This window comes from Pleurodeles waltl, chromosome 1_2, assembly GCF_031143425.1.
Source record: "Pleurodeles waltl isolate 20211129_DDA chromosome 1_2, aPleWal1.hap1.20221129, whole genome shotgun sequence".
NCBI lineage: Eukaryota > Metazoa > Chordata > Amphibia > Caudata > Salamandridae > Pleurodeles > Pleurodeles waltl.
The window spans coordinates 910,200,837-910,222,988 of NC_090437.1; positions in this window are offsets into that span (position 1 = coordinate 910,200,837).

The window sequence follows — 22,152 nt, forward strand, 5'->3', positions numbered from 1 at the left end:
TATGAAGTTAGGAATGATAAATCTATACTTTTGGATATGGAATTACCTTTCTATATTTTGTCCCTCAATATTCTCACCTCAATATTTGTATGCCACAATATTGTTAGTGTCAATGTTCAGTAGTACACTTGCCATATATTGTTAATGTTATATAACAAAGCATTCATACACTGTTCTTGGTTTCACAATCAGGACATTGAGATCCTCACCTCAGCACCCCCACACGTTACTGGCCAGAGGCAATACATGACTGTTTGTGAACATTGTGTCACTAAGAATTATTTGCTTCCCACACATATAGTACTTATGTCTAACTCTAAACCTATGCAGCAACTACTCTTTACTGGAGCAATATAAGACACCTCTTACCATAAAATTATAGAGGACAAGCAGTTAGAACTGTACTGCACATAGCAATTGCCATTCTTGCACATTCCTGAATGGACTGTAGGTTTCAATATTGAGAACATGGGTTACAAATTGGCAAATGTATCAAAGGTGGTGAAAGTCATATGGTGATGCCATCACCATCACAATCTCACTGAAAAGATACTCACAGAGGAGGAGTGGAGAATTACCTGCCTCAGACTAGACCCCAAACTATGGGTAATGAAATGCAAGATCACAGATTTGGAAGACTGCTTATATCAAAACAACATTAGGTTCTGGGATGTAGTGGGGCAATCAGAGGTAGAAGGCATGGTTTGATTCCTTAGAAATAGCATATATACCCAAACTCCTTGAAATATAAGCCAACATTTATTAAGATTTTGCATCAGGGTTGAATTACTTGTTTTGGCGCACCAAACGCAAAATCAAAGCTGGGAAGTGGGACTTGCCACAGCAATAATGGCTGACTGCTGAGAAGCTCCAATGCCCAGCTAGTTCCCTTTTCACTTAATGGCAGCATATAGTCATATTTTCTACCCTACATTATGACAAACCAGTCTACTCACCATGCCCAACATCCAGTAAAGCACTGCTGGTACACTGGCGGCCTGACAGTGAACACAGTATAGGTCTTAATTCACAGTCTTAATCACAGACCCACACCTACCTCCTTCTCTAGAGGGACAGAGTCAACTGAGGTGGACCTCACAAGCAGTCGATCCACTACTGGGGGCACTAGGGAGGGACTGGTGCTGCAGTGGTGTGCCTCTATATCTCAGAGAGGTTAGTTGTTTTCCTGAATTTCATCGGTGACCTTGCCACAAGCAACCACAATAGGCTGGTGTAGCAAGCCCACAAGTGTGGCCCTCCCAAGATTCCTGCAACCCAAAGTCTCCATAAATGTTTGGGGTAAGTTGCTGAGCAAGTCATCAGTTTGGACTGGTCGGAAGGCCAATTCTGACTCACCAGGACAGATGAGGACTGCCATTTCTACTGTTGTACTCGTAGGCTACATAGTCAACAAATAGCACTTTGGTGGCTTCTTTGGTGTATTGTTCCTAGGTCAGTGATCCAGAATGCTGGTTCCCTTCTTTCTTCCCGATTTGATGTGGCTGCCTAAAACAACTCGATTCTAAGAACCTCACTACTCCAACTGCGACTTCCTGACCTAGTGGCCTAATTACTGCACCCTACGTGGCCAATCACATCATGATTTCCATTACGCCAAAACAAAAGGTATCCCAGTGATTATTATCAGAAGTGGTCGTCCAGAATACCCACAACATCAAACATTATTTTTTTTTTGTTTGATTTTTGTCCTCATTCACCTCAGATTCCAGATCTTCTCTTAGCCGTATTGATTTATGCCCCTTAGCTTTCGAGGGAGAAATTTGACAAGGGAGGCTGCATCTATCTCACCTTGCCAAACTTAAGGAGCCACATTGTATATGCAGCCAAGAGAGCAAAAAAGGCATAATCATTAGACGAGATAGATGCTCCTTGCCTTACTCCCCTATTGAGTCTCCTGTCTCCCAACCCACCTCATCAGTGGCTGCCAGAACTTTTCCCCCTTAGAGTCTTCCACTGCCATATCCATCCTTGAAGTGCATCAAGCCACTCTGAGTGGAGGGGGCGCATTTCCCCAACCCATTTTCAACAGATTTCCTTTCTAGCCAGGAAGATAAAATAGAAAGGTATTTTCTCAATTTACCACTGAGCTCTTCCTGCCCCTCTACTATTTCAGAAGTGGTCAGAGACAAGCAGGTTTGACAGCAGAGAATAAAGTGTGTATTCTTGCCATATCTTGGACCTGCTCCCTCGGTAAGCACCCTGCCCAGAGTTTTTCAGCCAACCTGAAATTCCCCTTCAGAGTCTCTAAAAGTTCCCAGTACCAGATTGATACTTCCTTCTTCCCTGAGGCCTTCCCCAATAGTTTTTCATCCAGATGATTCAGAGATTATAGACTCACCTGGATACTCTGCAACCAACTTTTCAACTGTAACTCATTGAACCTAGACAGCTTCTCTCCCATTTCCTTGTTTAGTTCATCCCAGGAAAGAAGCAAACCATTCATGGGAGTAGAGATTTCATGCCTGCCATCTTTATCAGTAAGGTCAGTTTATCTTTCAGACACTCTGGGGTGCCGGGGGAATGCCAAATTAGGGCCAAATATTGGTAATATTTTGCCTTCATTGCACGCCTAATGCTAGATCACACCTTAGCCGTGACTTGCCGCACTAACATTAAACATGTATAAGGTAACCCTTGACATCATCATGTCAGAACTCAAGGGGATAAAATCCTCCCTGGCTATAGTGGAGGCATCGCCGGTGTCTGTCACCACAGAACTAAAGGCTATCCATGAGAAATTGGCATCACATAAGTCACAAATACAGACTTCCAACACTAAGATCACCAATCTGGAGTGTAAATTCTACAATATGCCAGACTGGGGGTGAGGAACTCTGGAACCTCTGGTGGCAAGTTATTGTTTTTAGAGACAGGACCAGATGTTACAATGCTCTCATCCTTGACCTACCAGACCTACACAAACAGAAATACCTAATTACATTCCTCACAGATCTACCGATTGGGATAAAGGCCCTAAAATTCCACCCAGCCTTGGAATTCCAGTGGGAGCACAGGCTTAAGTCACACCACACAACATCTACTGCCATGAATGCAGCCACTCCAGACGTCATAGTGTGCTTATTGTGGCACCAACATGCCTGTTCACTGCTCAAAGCATCTAAACAGAATGTTCCTTTCTAGCATAATCACTTCCGTTTTGATAGTTGTTGATCTTTGCCATGAAACTAACACAGCCTAAATGGTATTCCTGACTCTCTGCCTGCAACTAAGGGCCCGTAATATATTATACAGGCTTCTATACCTGGCAAATTTGATTATAACTATGGATGGGAAAACTAAGAAGTATACTGACCGTAGGAGTTGCTACAGCTTTTAACAGATCTGGAGGCCAGGAAGGTGGACACCTCCAACCTGTAGATTACTACAAGGATTCCCATATTTACCATAAACATCCATACTCTCACTAATCCTCATGTCACAGAAGCAGTCTCTGAATATTTTGACCAGGACGATCACTGTGTCCTACTGTGAGTACTCATTAACTACAACCAATACCTGTTTTTTGTATAGTGGCCAGACTGCTTGTGAGAAGACTTGTCTTCCTGATTAAAGTTAAAGTTCTAGTTACTGTTAAAGTTTCCATTCAGACTTACAGTTCCTGTTGCAACGCTCTCTAGTGGCTTCTTCATGGGCTGTGAAGCACCTTCCCTCCTTTGTGTCTCCTCCTTGCTCCAGGCTACTGTCAATCATTGTCCCATTCTTCATCTTGTGGAAGCTCCCTCTGCTGGAAGCCTATACACTGCACCTCAGGGCATTTTACAAATGTTCTCTCTCCATCTGGGCCTTCAAAGTTAATGGATTCACCTCTTTTATTAAACACAGGAAGTTCTTATCATATCTGGTGACTTACACATCAGACATTCTTCTTTAGATGAAACACACTCAACAGCTGTAAAATCCACAAAAGTGAAGAGGGATTGGGAAAAGTCAGTGGGCCCGATGTGTGACTGCATGAAATAGCGACTCACATTTTGCGCCAAATTGCGAGTCTCAATTTGTTAGTCGCTATTCTTGATGTACATAAAGACTCGGGTACCAAATTGCAACTCGCAAACTGGTCGCATCGCAGTTACCGAAAAACACAATCTGCAAATTGGAATCTGCTCGCAAAAGTGACTAAAGATCGCAAAAAGTGACTGTGATTTGCAAAAAGCGACAGTGGGCTGCAAATTGCAACAGTGAAACGCAAATTGCGACTGTGCCTTAAAATAAGGGAAAATCACTTCCTGGTGCACTGCAAGAACGCCTTAATAGGAGGTGGCTGTCCCTGCACAGGAGGAACAGCACATGGTTCAGGTAAGCAGCACTGGCCCGCATTGTTTACTCACCTTCCAATACAAAGTACAATGGCCAGTTAACATGGAAGCAAAGGTGCTGGGGAGCGCAAACAAAGAATCTCATTCTCAGAGTGGGAACTTGACATCCTTTCTGAGGCTTGCTGCAACCACCATGAGGAGTTTATTGGGAGGTTGTCTCAGAGTGTTTCCGAGGCAGACAAGCAATAATTCTGGGGGGGAGATACAAATCCAGATGAATGCCCTAGGAGCAGCTGACAGGTCACTTGAAGAAATAAAGATTTGGTACTGAACTTCAGGGCCAAGGAAAGGGTTACAACCCGTCTTTGTGATGTTCAGGGGGCAGGAGGAGGACCTTTTCAGTGTGGACCCTTCAACAGCTGCTGAGGAAATGGATGAAACAACTCTGGAGCCGGGGTGTCAAACTTTAGATTTGGGTCCCTGGACACATCAGCATCCCCACCAACAACTAGTAAGTGCAAATTCACTAAAATTGCCACTTGGCACCAAAACCCTGCTGACTACAAGCATGCAACACACCCTCACACCTATATGACAGAATGGTCCATGTAGTTGAGGGAACCACCACAACTGGTGCATTGTGGTACATATACATATATACTGAAAAAGTGATGTCATTGTCAGCCAGTAATTGAATCTTCATCCAAACAAATGAGCCAGTGTCTCACACATACTTTTTATTTTGTTTCCCAGTTCCCAAATAGGTCTACCTGATGAAACTCAGGAAGGGGTATGTGAAGAGGGAGAGGACATGTCCCAGACTCAGCTGGAGGAAGGACAGGGAGATGTGTCCATGAGTCCAGAAAAGCAGCCTGGGCTTTGAAATCTCACCCTGCAGATGTCTGCTAACCAGGCAGACCTCAGTTCAAAATGGGATGTCATCAAAGGCTCCCTTGACCCACTCTGCAGGGAGATGGCAGAAGACAGACACGGGTTAAGGCATCATGTGCACAGCCATGCAACACAAATGGATGTCCTCACCAGGGCTATTGGCAGGCTAGCTCAGGCAACAACTCAACATAGCAGACGTATGCTGGCCCTGCAGGGAGAGAAGACCCACTTTAGTGGTGATGTAGCCAGAGGACTGCATCAGATTATTCAACTTGAGGCAATACAAACTGCCAGCATTGCCAGTGGTGCGACAGGTAAGGCTGCAGACAGCAAGGTGTCTAGCTTGAGCAGTGTGTCTGCTGCTGAGCCACATGTCCTATGACAGAGCAGCAGCCACCAGTTAGCACCTACTACATTTGGCACTGCACATTCCAGATGAAGTGGCAAACAAATGACTGCAGACTGACATTATGCCTGTCTTGATATTTTCTTGATCTTCCCCTGTGGTAACTTAGGGCCAGATGTAGGTACGTTGCAAATTGCGACTTGCAATTTGCGAGTCCGAGCGACTCGCAAATTGCAACTCGCAATTTGCTATGCAGAAAGGTGTCTCAGACACTTTCTGCGACTCGCAATGGGGTCGCAAAGACCCACCTCATTAATATTAATGAGGTGGGTCGCAGTTTGCGACCCCATTGTGAGTCTGGGCACTCACGGGGATGGTGGCCTGCTGGAGACAGCAGACCACCATGTCCGTAACTGCTTTTCAATAAAGCAGTTTTTTTTTTTTCCATCTGCAGCCCATTTTCCTTAAAGGAAAACAAGCTGCACTTGGAAAAAAATACCGAAACCTTTTGTTTCGGTTTTTTTCAGAGCAGGCAGTGGTCCATAGGATCACTACCTGCTCTGAAAAAAATTTTTTTTGATCATTCGCAAATGGGAAGGAGTCTTTCCCGTTTGCGAATGAGTTACCATCCCCTTCAAGTGGATGGTAACTGCGAGTTGATTTGTGACCGCTTTCGCGGTCGCAAATCAACTTACATCGCGTTGCGAGTCGCAAATAGGAAGGGAACACCCCTTCCTATTTGCGAGTCGGAAATGCATTTTGCGAGTCGGTTCCGACTCGCAAAATGCGTTTCTGCATCGCGTGAGGGCTTTTGCGCCTCGCAAATGGCGTTTTTCGCCGTTTGCGAGGCGCAAAAGCCTTGCTACATCTGGCCCTTAACCAATTAACATGTGCAGGCACAACTTACATTCCACTTATGATGAACCCGGTGTCCAGGCCTATTGTTGCCAACACTGAAATTAAAGTGTTGCTTTTTGACATTTAGAAACAACTTTTCTGATTGTCAGTTTTGGAGGGTATTGGGTGAAGGTATATTTCTTACCATGACAAATAATGCCTTGCAATGTTTCCCCTGCACCTTCTCCCCTCTTTTGCTCTGCTTCCTTTGACTGGCTGTTGTGTAGGTAGAAATGGGTCATTGTCCTCAGGTTCAGATCCGAAAACCTCTTCGTGTAGATCATGCCTGCAGGCTATGTTCTGCAATACTGCGCAGGTTCCCACTATCTTGCACACTGTTACAGTTGCATACTGCAAGGTTCCTCCATGCTTGTGTAAACATAGGAAACGTGACTTCAGCAGCCCATCACTTTCACAACTTGACCATCATTTCCAGAGTGATTTTGAGACCGACTGGGTCATTATCAAGTGATCCATGCAGAGAATGGCACAGGTTCCACAAATTCTCTGAAAGGATGTTAGAAACTCTGAAGACCTTTTCAAACACTTCTTGCTACACTCCATACATATGTGGAAGATGCAACACAATCATCTGAAACAGGATGGGTTTTTCATCTATCATAATTCAGACACCAGTATTCACCTCTTCATTTGACTGCCTGGGCCTCTAAAGGTATCCACGAGGTTAGACACCTGCTCAGACCAGATGCAATAAAAACCTTTTCAGACCTGCAATTGGAATATGCTTTGATGTCTACCAACAGTGTCAATACATACAACTGAAAGGTTGCATTTCTGGGAAACTGAGGAGGCATTCAACAATGCCTACATTCTCTTTCCTCCACAATTATCTTACCGTTAAAAATGGGGTCTTTGGTTGGCAGTCAGGTTACCACCTGTCCAAGCAAGGACCCTCACTCTAGCCAGGGTAAGTCACACACAATTCAAATTATCCTGTGCCCACCCTCTGGTAGCTTGGCACTGAGCAGTCAGGCTTAACTTAGAAGGCAATGTGTAAAGTATTTGTGCAATAACTCATGCAAGAACACATTGCAAACACCACAAAATACACCACACAGGTTTAGAAAAAATATAGAATATTTATCTGAGTAGATTAAGGTCAAAACAATTAAGATTTGATAAACTCAAGTTGAAATATAATTTTGGTAATGATACATAGAGGGGGTCATTCTGACCCTGGCGGTCATGGACCGCCAGGGCCAACGACCGCGGAAGCACCGCCAACAGGCTGGAGGTGCTTCCGGGGGCATTCTGACCGTGGTGGTAAAGCCGCGGTCAGAAAAGGGAAGCTGGCGGTTTCCCGCCGGCTTCCCGCTGCCCCAGGGAATCCTCCACGGCGGCGCTGCAAGCAGCGCCGCCATGGGGATTCCGACCCCCTTCCCGCCAGCCTGGTTCTGGCGGTTCCCACCGCCAGAACCTGGCTGGCGGGAACGGGTGTCATGGGGCCCCCATGCCACTGGCATGGGCACTGCAGGGGCCCCCTAACAGGGCCCCACATTGATTCGGCTCCATTCAAAGCCGGCTTCCTCGTTGCTGGTGCTTTCCCGCTGGGCGGGCGGGCGGCCTTTTGGCGGTCGCCCGCCAGCCCAGCGGGAAAGTCAGAATGACCGCCGCGGTCTTTTGACCGCGGTACAGTCTTCTGGCAGTTCCCGCCAGGCCGGCGGCTTCCGCCGCCGGCGGGGGTCAGAATGACCCCCAGAGTCTTTAGTTCTTAGAAACAACAATGGTCTCTTGCGAGTGCCAGTGACCCGGTTTGTGTCTAAATTATCCGCATGGGACTGTAGAGGAGGAGATTTGTGGAAAATGGTAAGGTGTTTGTCAGTTTCTCTCAGCACACACAGACGATGCGTTGATGCTTTTCCACACAGCAAGAGCTTTGTGTCGATTTCTAGCATGCAGACTTGGATCCTCTTCGGGTTGCAAGGTATTTGGACGTCCCAGGGACCATGTGGACAAATTCTGGGCGTGCAGGATGAAGTCACAGGAGCTGTGTCGATCCAGTGGACGATGCAGGGAAATTTCTGTCGCACGGCAGGCACTGCGTCAGTTCCTCTCACAGGAAGTCGGGCTGCGTTGTTCCGGCTCAGCACTGTGTTGATCCAGTGGTCCGTGCGTCAAAGTTCCAGTCACAGCGCTGGTGCTGCGTTGATCACCACTCAGGGAGCTTGCTGCATTGTTTCCGGTTACTGGGATTTTCTCACTGCAAGGCAGGCAGTGCGTCAATTCCGGCAGGCTGTGTGTTGATTTTCACTGCACAAGGAGTGCTTTGCAGAGATTAAGGCCCTCATTACAACCCTGGTGGAAAATGCCACCTACCGCCGTGCTGATGGGCGCCAACATACCGTGAGCACAGCTGTAATCCGCCACGGGTATTATGACCCACACATAGAACACCGCCACAATACAGACACTGACACAAGTCCGCCAGACCAAAGGTCAGTGATAAACTGGCGATAGCAAAACCCACACCATTACGCCAACAGGAATACACCCACAGTATCACGACCCACGAATCAATGTGGCGTTCTTTCAACCGTGGCACACCATTGGTAGTCACACAGCCGCGCTCAAAATACACACGCTCAAACAAAACCACACCACATTGGACAATTCAAAATACACATACCTGACACACATACACATACCACACCCACACACTCAGACCACTATAAAACACACAACCACATTACCCACAACCCCTTACAATGAAAACAAGGATAGCCAACTGAGAGAGACAAACCACTCAATCAGAGGCACAGAACACAATCACCCATACACCATTCACGCACATCAAAGCATACACCACAACACATCACGCCACACTTCACCCCACACATCCTCACACATATCACTCACCACATCCATGGCACCCCAAAGACACCCCAGGTTTTCTGAGGAGGAGCTAAGGGTCATGGTGGAGGAAATCATCCAGGTAGAGCCACAGCTATTCGGATCAGAGGTGCAGCAGATGTCCATTGCAAAGAAGATGGAGCTATGGCGGAGAATCGTGGACAGGGTCAACGCCGTGGGACAACACCCAAGGACCAGGGATGACATCAGGAAGTGTCCATCACTACAGGGACCCCAGGCAACCCCACAAACACAGGACGATCAGGGACCTGGGATCAGTGGCAGTGGGCACACGGTTCAGGGGACAGAGGCACTGGACAACAGGGAAGCTGGGAGGACTGCTGCGTGACAGGGGGTGGACAGGCCAAGGGAACCGACCCTCCACGAGGCACTCTCAAACATCATGGGAGCATACCACCATTCCCAGGAGACCATGGGCCTGGTACTGGCCAAGTTACAAGAGACCCAGTGGCTGCAGGAGGGACGGTACCTGGGGATCAGGGAAGACCTAACAAACATTTACACCATCCTGGTCACCATTGCAGAGGTGCTGGCTGACATGGGGAAGACCATGAGGGAGGCAGTGGCACAACAAAGGGTGCCTGACACTAGCCAAACGGAGGAACAGCTTTCCACGTCCGCCGGCACTAGTGGACAGGAGGCACAGCCACAGGACCAACAGATGCCAACCCCCTGCAGAAGGAGAACCACCCCGCAAACGGTCCCTGCGATCCAGGCAGAAGACAGAGCACATTGCCAAGACCCCCGCCAGGAAATAAGACTCTCCTGATTGTCACCTTTCTGTCTGACTCTGTCACCCTGTCCACCTTGAACTGCCAATATTCCCCTTCCTCTGCCCCATTGGACAATGCACCTGTGACACCAAGAGACTGGACTCTAACTGGACATTCCTCCACCATCACCCCAGCCCCTTGCACATACCCCCCTATTTATTGGCACAAAAATAAACACCCTTGAAACAAATACCATACTGGAGTCAATGTAATGATTCGGAAAATGTGTAAGTACAACATTATCAAAGCATTGCAACGTATATGTTCAGTGAAATATACTGCAGGATGACCTTTGGTGGGCAGCAGTACATATAGCAGGAGCCAGAATGGGGCACACAGATCTGAAAATAGAGAATCCAAAGGGTACAGTCAGTGTCCATAGACAGAGTGTAAGAGGCTGTCATGTACAATGTCGAAAAGATTACTGAAAAGTAAAGTTGAGTTACAGTCTCTTACCTTTGTGTCACGGGAAGTACTGCTGTATAATGTTTGTTCTGTTGTCCACATCTTCTTCATCTGCCTCCTCTTCCTCACTGTCCACAGGCTCCACCGCTGCCACAAGACCATCTCCAGGCTCATCCTCCTGCAGAAAAGGCACCTGGCATCTCAATGCCAGGTTGTGAAACATACAGCATGCCACGATGATCTGGCATACCTTCTTTGGTGAGTAGTACAGGGAGCCACCTGTTAGATGGAGGCACCGGAATCTGGCCTTCAGGAGCCCGAACGTCCTCTCAATAATACGCCTAGTTCGTCCAGGGGCCTCATTGCAGCGTTCCTCTTCCTCACTGGGGTCAGTTGCCAGGACAGGTTGGGGTAACCAGAGTCAACTGCAAATTTCGAGGGATACCTGTTAGACAAACACTAACCCTTAGGGACTACTCCATACCCAGACACCTACTCATACTCTGTGGGGACCTTGGGCTCACCTATTAGCCACACCCGGTGCCTCTGGAGTTGGCCCATCACATTAGGGATACTGCTATTCCTCAAGATATAGCCATCATGCACAGAGCCAGGATACTTGGCATTCACAGGGGAGATGTACTGGTCCACCAAACACACCCTTTGCACATTCAGAGAGTGAAAGCTTTTTCTATTCCTGAACACTTGTTCATTCCTCTGGTGGGGGGACAAATGTTAAATGTGTACCATCAATGGCACCAATGATGTTGGGGATATGTCCCAGGGCATAGAAGTCAGCTTTCACTGTGGCCAAATCCTCCACCTGAGGGAATAAGATGTAGCTGCACATGTGTTTCATCAGGGCAGACAACACTCTGGTCAACACATTTGAGAACGTAGGCTGTGAAGGAACCACTTGCCAGGAAATGGAGCACTGACAGGGCCTGCGCAACAGGGGGGATACCTGTGGGCTGGCGGATAGCCGAAATCAGGTCTGGCTCCAATTGGGCACACAGTTCTTGGATTGTGGCCCTATCAAGTCTGTAGGTTAGGATACTGTGTCTATCCTCCGTTGTTGCCAGGTCCACCAGGGGTCTGTACACGGGAGGATGTCTCCATCTCATATTCCTCCTCAGCGGTTGAAGTCTAAGGAGAAAAACAGTGAGCATTAGGACATGTTCACACATCTGTTGAATTAATGATGCATCTCTTCCTTTACAGAAACAGTATGTGAATTCGAGAGTCAGTTGATGTCCCAATGTCTGCTGTGATGTAGTTAGGTGCCATGCCCTGTGCCCCTCTGAAATGGCAGCTGCCTGACCTCTGTGGAGAGACAAGCGGAAATGAGGTAATTCCGCTGGTGTTGTGTGCCGTAGCGGTCAACACTGCATTGGTTAACATTGGGCCCTATGGGTTCCAGGAGCCAATGGCGATGTACGCCGGCGGTGATGGTACTCACCGCCGTGGACGTGACCGCCATTTTCTATCTGTTCAATCACTCGATACCTGATCTTCGACAGGAAAAGACCTACACTGCAAGTGCTGCTGTGACCTCGGTCTGGAAGAGACAATGGCTCGAGTGTCTGGGGAAAGGGCCCCTGCCTTCACATCGGAGGAGTTGGAGAAGCTCGTGGATGGGTTCCTCCCCCAGTACACGCTACTCTATGGTCCTCCAGACAAACAGGTAAGTACACAGGGAGCATGTTGTATGTGCTATGCCTGTGTGGAGAGGGCTGGATGTAAGAAGGAAGGGGGAAGAGTCCTGCTTGCATGAAAGACGGTGAATGCATGTGCAACATGGCAAAGGTAGGGATGGGGGCCAGTCAGTTTGACGGTGCAGTTGGTAATGACTTATCTTTTTCCCCTGTACATTTCATGTAGGTCAGCGCCCACCAGAAAAAAATATATTTGGCGTGACATCGGCAAGGACGTCTGGACCCTGGGGGTCTACCACAGACGGAGCCCCCACAGCCGTAAAAGATGGGAGGACGTTCGCAGCTGGAGCAAGAAGACGTTGGAGGCTCAGCTGGGGATGGCCTCCCAACGTGGGAGGGGTGCCCGTCGTACCATGACTCCCCTGATGTTCAGGATCCTGGCGGTGGCCTACCCGGAGTTGGATGGGCGTTTGAGGGCATCACAGCAGCCACAAGGGGGTGAGTACACTCTCATTCTGCTGACTTTGCGTGCAGTGGAGGTGTCTGGGTGGGGGAAGTGGGCTGTGGGTTTCCCTAGGCCAGGATGAGTTCCGTAGGCAAGGCCCCTCCGTAAGGCAGGCCATGTGGCACCCCATCCCACCTCTGTAGAGTGCCAAGTACAGCTATTCATGCCCTTGTGTCATCTATGTGTGCAGATGTCGCCCATAGCCTTGTAGGCCATTTCCCAGGAATTGAACAGTGGAGCCCAAGAGTGTGGCGTAGTGCAGGGGGCTTCTGTGTCTGTCGTGTCCGCCAGCGGTAGCGGTAATGCATGCACTCAACATGTCTTTCTTCTATCCCCCCCCCTTTTTGTGGTCTCCCTGTTCTTGTGTGCATTAGCATCATCAGGCGGAGGAGCAGTGGCACCGGAGCATGAGGGAGCTGCATCCCACATGGCCCTGGAGGGCAACACTACGGAGTCTGAATTCACCAGTGGGACGGAGGGCGAGGGGAGCTGACACCAGCGACACAGACTTGTCCTCTGATGGGAGCTCCCTTGTGGTGGTGGCAACATCTGTGCCCCCCGCATCTACAGGTAAAGCCGCCACCCCCCTGCCAGCACCGCCCTCCCAGCAGCCCCTCAGCCTTTGCCCTGTGCCTGCTCACCCAGGAGGGTGGGCATCACCTTCGCCCCAGGCACCTCAGGCCCTGCCCCATTCACCCCTGCTGCCCTCAGTGAGGAGGCAATTGACCTTCTCAGGTCCTCACTGTTGGGCAGTCTACCATTTTGAATGCCATCCAGGGTGTAGAGAGGCAGTTGCAACAAACCAATGCATTCCTGGAGGGCATTCATTCTGGTCAGGCGGCCCTTCACCAAGCTTTTCTGATTCTGGCCTCAGCACTGATGGCAGCCATTGTCCCTGTCTCTAGCCTCCCCCCTCCAACTTCCTCCACCCCGACCCAATCCCCTGTACCTCAGCCTATCACAAGCACACCTACAGACCAACATGCACACACCTCAACACCCAAGGGAAGCTCAGGCAAACATAAGCTCCACACATCCCACAGGCACTCACGCAAGCATCACACACATGCAGACACACCAACATCCACTGCCTCCACTGTGTCCCCCTCCTCCTCGTCTCCCTCTTCCCTCCCAGTCTCGTCTACACTCACAACTGCATGCACTACCTCTACAGCCACTACGTCCCTCTCCAGCACACCCACCACCACATCCTGCTCACATGCAGTCACCACCCCCACTACCATTCACACGTCCCCTGTGTCCTCTCCTAGTGTGTCTGTGACGCCCCCTCCCAAGATACACAAACGCAGGCACACACCCACCCAACAGTTATCCACCTCACAACAGCCTCCAGCGCATGCACCTTCACCCAAAGTCACCAAACGTACACCTCCTACATCCACCACCTTTTCCTCCACTCCCAAACCCCCTCCAGCTACCCATCCCAGTGTGTCCCAAAAACTTTTCCTGTCCAACCTTTCCCACACCTCCCCCACCCCTTCCATCTCATAGGTCCCGAACAAGCACCTCAGCCACATCATCTCCAGGACCAGTGGTGCCTGTAGTCACCGGAATCTGGAGTGCACCGGCCACCAGGGCAGCCAGTGTGGCACAGAGCCACAGCACAGACAGTCCCCCACCTGTCAAGAATCAGAAGTTGGCCAGTGCCCGGCAGGAGAGGGGGAAGGCTCCAGCCACCAAAGCTGCTTCCAGGGGTACAGTTGGGAGTGTGCAGTCAGCTGTGACACCTTACAAGGTGGGGAAGGGCCACAAGAAACCCGGCAAGTCTGGGAAGAGCAGCACAGCGGAGAAGACCACCATCATCCCCGATGCCCAGGAGGCCACCGCCAGCACCAGCCCACCTGCCCAGGAGGCCACCGCCAGCATCAGCCCAGCTGCCCAGGAGGCCACCGCCAGCACCCGTCCACCTGCCCAGGAGGCCACCGCCAGCACAATCCCAGCTGCCCAGGAGGCCACCACCAGCACCAGCCCAGCTGCCCAGGAGGCCACTGCCAGCACCAGCCCACCTGCCCAGGAGGCCACCGCCAGCACCAGCCCAGCTGTCCAGGAGGCCACCACCAGCACCAGCCCACCTGCCCAGGAGGCCACCGCCAGCACCAGCCCAGCTGCCCAGGAGGCCACCGCCAGCATCAGCCCAGCTGCCCAGGAGTTCACCGGCAGCACCAGCTCACCTGGCCAGGAGGCCACCGCAGCACCAGCCCCGCTGGGCCATAAAGGACCACCAGCACTAGCCCCGCTGGGCCATGAAGGACCATCAGCACTAGCCCCGCTGGACCATGAAGGACCGCCAGCAAAAGCCCCGCTGGGCCATGAAGGGCCGCCAGCACTAGTTCCGTTGGGCCATGAAGGACCGCCAGCAGAAGCCCTGCTGGGCCATGAAGGACCGCCAGCAGCTGAGACCCTGCAATGGAGACCGCCATCTCAAGCACCGCTGAACACGGCACCGCCGCCTCAAGCACCACTGAACAGGGCACCGCCATCTCAAGCACCGCCATCTCAAGCACAGCTGAACAGGGCACCGCCATCTCAAGCACCGCTGAACAGGCCACCGCCATCTCAAGCACCGCTGAACAGGGCACCGCCGTCTCAAGCACCGCTAGACCATGAGCAGCAGGGGCACTGACGCAACTGAGTCCGTCTCGGGGTGAATGATGCACTCTAGGCACCATGCCCCCTCCAGAACCAGTGGAGAGATCCATCCACAACCTCTGTCCTTAGCAGGATGAAGCACTCTGGGCACCATGGCCCCTCCAGAACCAGTGGAGACTGTCATCCACTTGTGAGACTGTGGCTTTGCACTCCCCAGGATTGGACAGATGGCAACCCACCCACTGTAGAGACTTGAGAGACTGTGGCTTTGCACTCCCCAGGATTGAACAGGGGGCAACCCACCCACTGTAGAGACTTGTGAGACTGTGGCTTTGTACTCCGCAGGATCGAACAGTGGGCAACGCACCCACTGTAGAGACTTGAGAGATTGTGGCTTTGCACTCCCCAGGATTGGACAGTGGGCAACCCACCCACTGTAGACACTTGATAGACTGTAGCTTTGCACTCCCCAGGATTGGACAGTGGGCACCCCACCCACTGTAGAGACTTGAGAGACTGTGGCTTTGCACTTCCCAGGATTGGACAGTTTGGCGTTGTGCACTCAAGCGGCTGAGGTGCCCCCCCCTTTCCCTCCCCCTGAGGTGCCTGTTTAGTTGCTGTCTGATGCCCCTGCAGTGTTCTCTCCGTCATGGTCGGGGATCTTGTGTGGACCTCGCCCATACCGTGTGGTCCCAGTGTTCCATGGACTTTCTTAGAGCACTACCTGGACTACAATGCTTGGTATATATTTTGTACATGGTGTATATATATATATTTCTGCCTACTTGCTTTTAATATATTACACTGGTTACACTCATTTTCGATTGTCTTTGCATTCTTCCGGGGGGGTTGTGGGGTGTAACTGTGATGTATTGATATGCATTAGTGTGTGTGTTGTAGTGGCTGAGGGTTGGGGTGGGGGTGTTGCGTGTGTGTGTAGAGGTGAGCGTTTTCCCTTCGGGGTTCCTGTTTCTGCCATGTTTTTATCCGCGGTGAATCCGCCCCGGAAAAGGTGGCGGATTGCCCTGTCATAATAGTGTGGGCAGTACATTGTCTCCGGCCTGTCTGTTGGCGGTGACCGCCAAGCTGTTTGTTTGTACTGCCGTGGCGGTCGGAGTGTTAAAGTGGCTGTCTTTGTTGGCGGTTTCTGCCACAGTCATAATTGCTAATTTTTTACCGCCGGCCTGTTGGCGGTATTACTGCCGCTTCTACACCGACCGCCAGGTTGTAATGACCACCAAAGTCTCCCCATTCTATCCTCTGAAGGCCATTCACCACAATGAGGGAAAAACGAATTTGGCTGTTTTACCTCATCAAGGCTTATAAAACTATTTTTATAAGGCACCTGCTTATAGTTTAATGACACCTAGCCCTAGGAGCACATATGACACACCTTAGGGGTGACTTATATTTAAAAATAAGGTAATTTAAGGCTTTGGAACTACTTTTAATTCCAAAGTCGAATTTGGATGTAACTGCCTTTAAAATGACACTGGGCACCTCAGCAGTGCACCTATGGGGGCACTTCCTATGCTGGAGTACCATATACTAGGGAACTTATAGGTAGGTTAATTTTGCCATTTGTAATTAGCCTAATTTGCATACCCACTTTACACAGAGCACTGGCCCTGGGACTGGCAAGCAGTACCTAGGGCACAGCCAAGAGTCAGTAACCACCAGTACCTGTCCAAAACGTTTGGGGGTGACCAGGGCAAAAAGGAGGACTTTCCTACACTCACCATCTGAAGAATGCAGTGAGCAAAAGCCTCTGTGTCACTATCCTTTCCTGTAGACATGGTAGATAAACTGAAATGCAGTAGTCACCAGGGCAACCGTTGGAATACTGAACATTGAGAAGAACGTTTGGAGTATATCTAGAGAAAGTGCCATATTTAGGAAAAGGCTCCAGGGCACATTAAGAATTAGGAACTCTTGTGCAGTAGAAGTGAGTTAAGAGTACAAGGCAGTCTGAAAACAGAGAACTGTATTGCTATTGGACCAGGAACAGAAAACCTCAGTATGTTTTATTTGTGCTCATAGGCCAATGAAATATGGGTCATGAAAGATGAGGGAATTAGGGGGTTGAACTAACTGCATTTCGGGCTACTGAGTTGGAATGCACCACAATTGAAGAACGCTTCTCCTATTGTGGCATCAGCACACTTCTCGCTCATGAGTTGTTTCTGTCAGAACCCTATTGCACTGCAGAGATGTCTGACTAAATTGGGGTGGGATGAAGTAGTCAATTTGATCCTGTGATTTCTGTGTGGTGGAAAACAGGGGCCTAGACAATGCTCATTGGATCGTTGTAATATGTCATATCTCACATACATTTCTCTGAAGGTTTACCATACTGTAAATGCTAAACTAGTAAAAGGTGAACATAAGTTACCTTATTGAAACCTGCTCCCTTTTGGTGTCCCCCTATCTGAGCTCTGTGGGTGCTCTTATCTACTCTGTGGCCTCTATTCCAGGTTCTCTTGAGTCAATAGGTAATGGTGAATAAATAATTTTCTGGGGCCTTCGTGTAGAGGAATGGGAGGAGTTTTATTGCTAATTGTGAAATGGAGGAATTTCACATTGATTCTCTATCCAGTTGCAGAGAGCATTTGGCCACACAGTCTCCTGAATCTGCTCTGCTGGTGTTACAAAGACATTGGTGGATTGTGGATGGTTCTCCCTTACCAGCAAAATCACCCTAACCACACACATGCTGGGCAATTTGAGATATGCTCTGTGGAAGCATGCACATGATATTTCATGGATTTGCTCCGCTTACCACAGAATACAAATATAATTTGCTCAACAAAAAATACTTTAATGTACCTACCTTACGGTTTCAGAATTCACAAGTGTGTATCATACCTCAGAGCTCCATCGCTCCATTGTGGCAGACGTTGTTTACCCAGCACCTAAATCAACAGAAGTGTAGTCTGTGTGTTATGACCAGATGATGGGCATTGTCCTAAGTGGTGCCCGGAATGACAACAAACATGTTGGAGGTCTGGTGAATTTACACGTTTCCCTGGATAGTTTTTCAAACGGGTTCTGCCAGGTTCCTTTTCCTTTCTGATGAGCTCTGATTTGGCTGCATATCTTATGCAATACATTTCAGTATTTATGTTTATTTATATGAGGCTTTAAACTGTTTCAGACACATTTTGTTTTACATTTCACACATCTGTTCACCTTGGGGCTTGGTCTAACTGACGCTTTGGTCTAGGTCATCTAAGGCTGCCCTTAGTGTTGAGGACACTGAGGTAGGAAAACACTTGAGGTTGCTTGTATATCTGGAAAGACAGGAAGCATGGCTTAGAAAATTAGGCTCTACTCAATCCTCGCGTGGGACCAAGAGCGATTTGCATAATGTGAGTCATTGTCGGCAACGACACTGACATGATAATCACCAGATAAAATTGAATGCTATTGAAAGGAATGTGTAGTGGTTAAGAATCGTGTGTCAAATATTTACATCCATCTCTCATCATTTGTTACAGTAGGTTTCTCTTAAATAAGAGGGTATTCTCCGTTGTTTTCGTCCCAAGCTGCCTGTGTCTAGGATCTCAGGTTGCATGTAATTGATAAGGCTCATTAATGTTAATATCGTTCCTTGAGTTCTATGTAAGTGTGCATGTTGAAGCTCAAAGGGATGAATGCTGCTTTGGGGTGAAGCTAGGACTGTTTTGCGTATAATTGGTCCCCTTGCGTAATGGCATTATGATACCATTTTGGGGCACATGTGAGCTATTGAGATTTGACGAACGGTCGAGTAACCGGGCCCCAAATGCTAATATACAGAATCTAAGGAGAACCTCCAACACAGTCTTTTCACATTGGGAAACGATACACCCCAACTGCAAGCAATATATAACCAGACGATAATAGGGTAATCACTCCATTGTCCTCAGCTTTAAATTGCAAGGTAAGTATAGAGTAAAAAATAATAGTAAATACATATTTACCTTGACAATCTAGTGTTAGCTAGGCGATTCAACAGAGTTGTACGTCCATATTAAGTCATCCACGTAATATCATGCAACCTGTGGAACTAGAGCTGAGAGAAATAATTATGGGTTGCCTAGAAGACCTTAGAGTTGATTTTGCTAAGTGAAATTTTTAGTAAATAATTAATTTAAACAGTGTCAAATAGAGGTACCAATGAACTAATCATTGATCTTAATAAGGGGTAATTTCGTTAAGAAATCATTTTGAATATGGCATAGAAAGCATAGAATAATTCTGTTCTTCAATTTGCGGTCCGATACATGAAAAAATGTTAATACAACAACACACAAGCTGAGGGCAGACGGTTAGATTTATCAGACAGAAAAGAAATGTAAGCTATGTGATCTGTGAAAGGAAAAGAATGGAGAGCTTTGTTAGAAACCGGCGGGGTTGAATAAAATGATAGATGATTAGCGGAATGCTGAAAATTGACAAATAGTCAAAAACGTAATAGTTATAAATTATAGTACCTTGGACTAGACATGTTATTAATTGCAAAAAGTATTGCCATCGTCCTTTGCCGGGCATAATCAATATTGTATTATTTTTCTTTTAACATTTCAATGGTTTTACGGCTCTTTGAGTTTACTAAAATCTCAATAAGAAGGATTAGGTTAACAATATAACTGGCTTTGCTTCATAATGCAAACAAATGTCAATTTTTAAACCTTTGTACAAAATCAGGGGCATATTTACAAGAAATCACGCATAGCTGCTTCGCAGCAGCGATGCGTAAAAAAAAGCTGTGCATCACGGTGTAAGCATGCTGCGTCAAAAAAAGCTGTGCATCACGGCGTAAGGATGCTGCCTGCACCAAAAACCAATGACGCATCCCCTTGCCTCATGTCATAAATAATTCAGACGCTTCTGCTGCAAAAGTGGAGCAGGATCGACTTGCGGTATGGAAAGCGACGCAAAACGACCTTGCATCACTTTTGTTTCTGAAATGCATGAAAAAAGTATAAAACTGACACATTAAAAAAAAAGAAGTTTAAAACACTTCAGAAGGCAGCAATAGAGCAGGGAGCAGGCAGTAGCAGAAGAGACAACCGCCCCAGCACCAGCCAGGATGTCCAGGAAGAGTAACAGGGTAAGAGGAAGCGTACCATTAGTGATTTGGAAAATTATATCTTGATCACAGACCTTACACAGCACCAACACCAGGTATTTTTCACATCCAAATTGCCATTGGTAACAAAAAAGGCCATTTGGCAGGCCATAGTGGGGAAAGTCAACAGCGTGGGACATGCGAGAATCAAATCAAATCAAATCATTAACATTTATAAAGCGCGCTACTCACCCGTGCGGGTCTCAAGGCGCTAGGGGAAAAAGGGGGGGTTATCGCTGTTCGAACAGCCAGGTCTTTAGGAGTCTTCGGAAAGCGGAGTGGTCCTGGGTGGTCCTGAGGCTGGTGGGGAGGGAGTTCCAGGTCTTGGCCGCCAGGAAGGAGAAAGATCTCCCACCCGCCGTGGAGCGGCGGATGCGAGGGACAGCAGCGAGTGCGAGGCCAGAGGAGCGGAGGAGGCGGGTGGGGACGTAGAAGCTGAGGCGTCTGTTGAGGTATTCCGGTCCCTTGTCGTAGAGGGCTTTGTGTGCGTGGGTGAGAAGTCGGAAGGTGATCCTTTTGCTGACAGGGAGCCAATGCAGGTGTCTCAGGTGTGCGGAGATGTGGCTGCTGCGGGGTATGTCGAGGATGAGGCGGGCCGAGGCGTTTTGAATGCGTTGCAGGCGATTTTGGAGTTTGGCTGTGGTCCCGGCGTAGAGGACCATTATTGATTGCAAAAAGCACTGGCATGAGTATAAGTGCAAGACAAAGGAAAAACTGGCAACAACTTGAAGGCAGCAATGCAGACCGGAGGACGGAGCCCTGTGCCCCAGGAGAAGCTGGATACCTTTGAGGTGTGGGTGGCAGGTGTCATCCCAGAGGAGTTGGTGGCTGGAGTCCTCAGACAAGACAGTACAGTACACAACAAACTTACACCAGCACAGGATAAGTAATAATAAGGGGCGATGGGTGTCTCAAATGCAAGCTATGCCCTTCCGCTAGCTAGGTCCCAAGGCTCTGCTGCGCTGTCTGCAGGACATAGGGCAGGAATCTATGAAATGCCAATAAAAGGTCTCTCACGCTGCCCAGTAAGGCGTTGCACAGCTCAGACAGGCTCCGTCACATGTACTCATAATAATTTGAATGTGCAGCACCAGTTCTTCCTAATCTGTGCACTGTGGAACATGTATTGCAATGCACAATATAAGGGATAAAGAAACAAACTGATGACTTAGGGCAATGCTGCAAGTATTCTTGCTGTGCTGCACTATGTAAAAACAAAAGGGTGGCAATGCACCTTATCTGCAAGAGATGGTCCATTCCTGTGCTTTCCCCTGCAATGGTGCACAGTGGGCTGACATGCCCCAAAACAGGCACCCTTGCGCCCTGGTGCAAGGGTCCCTGCGTTGCAGGAATGATTGTTGTTGTGCAGGAAGGGACACTCTCCTGCACAAAAACAATCATCAATGGTGCATTTCTGCAGCACACACACAAAGCTGAAAAATACAGAGAATAAAGATATTTTTCCTTCTTGCTCTAGTCATACATATGGTACAACATATAAGAAACATGGAAATCAGGAAATCGGTAAACATTCATGGGTGTTGTTTGGGAACACCCACAGCAATACCCATGGATTGCTCATTGTACACAGAGTGATGAGTAAAAAGGAGCCAAAATTACAAGGACAGGAAAATCCATGCAATATGGCTTTGCATGACTTTATAAATATGGGCAGGACAGTGCAACTCCGGAGCCTCAAAAATAGTGACTTTCCCGTGGCACTAGGGGATTGTAAATATGCCTCTAAATCTTGTAAGTCTGTGTAGA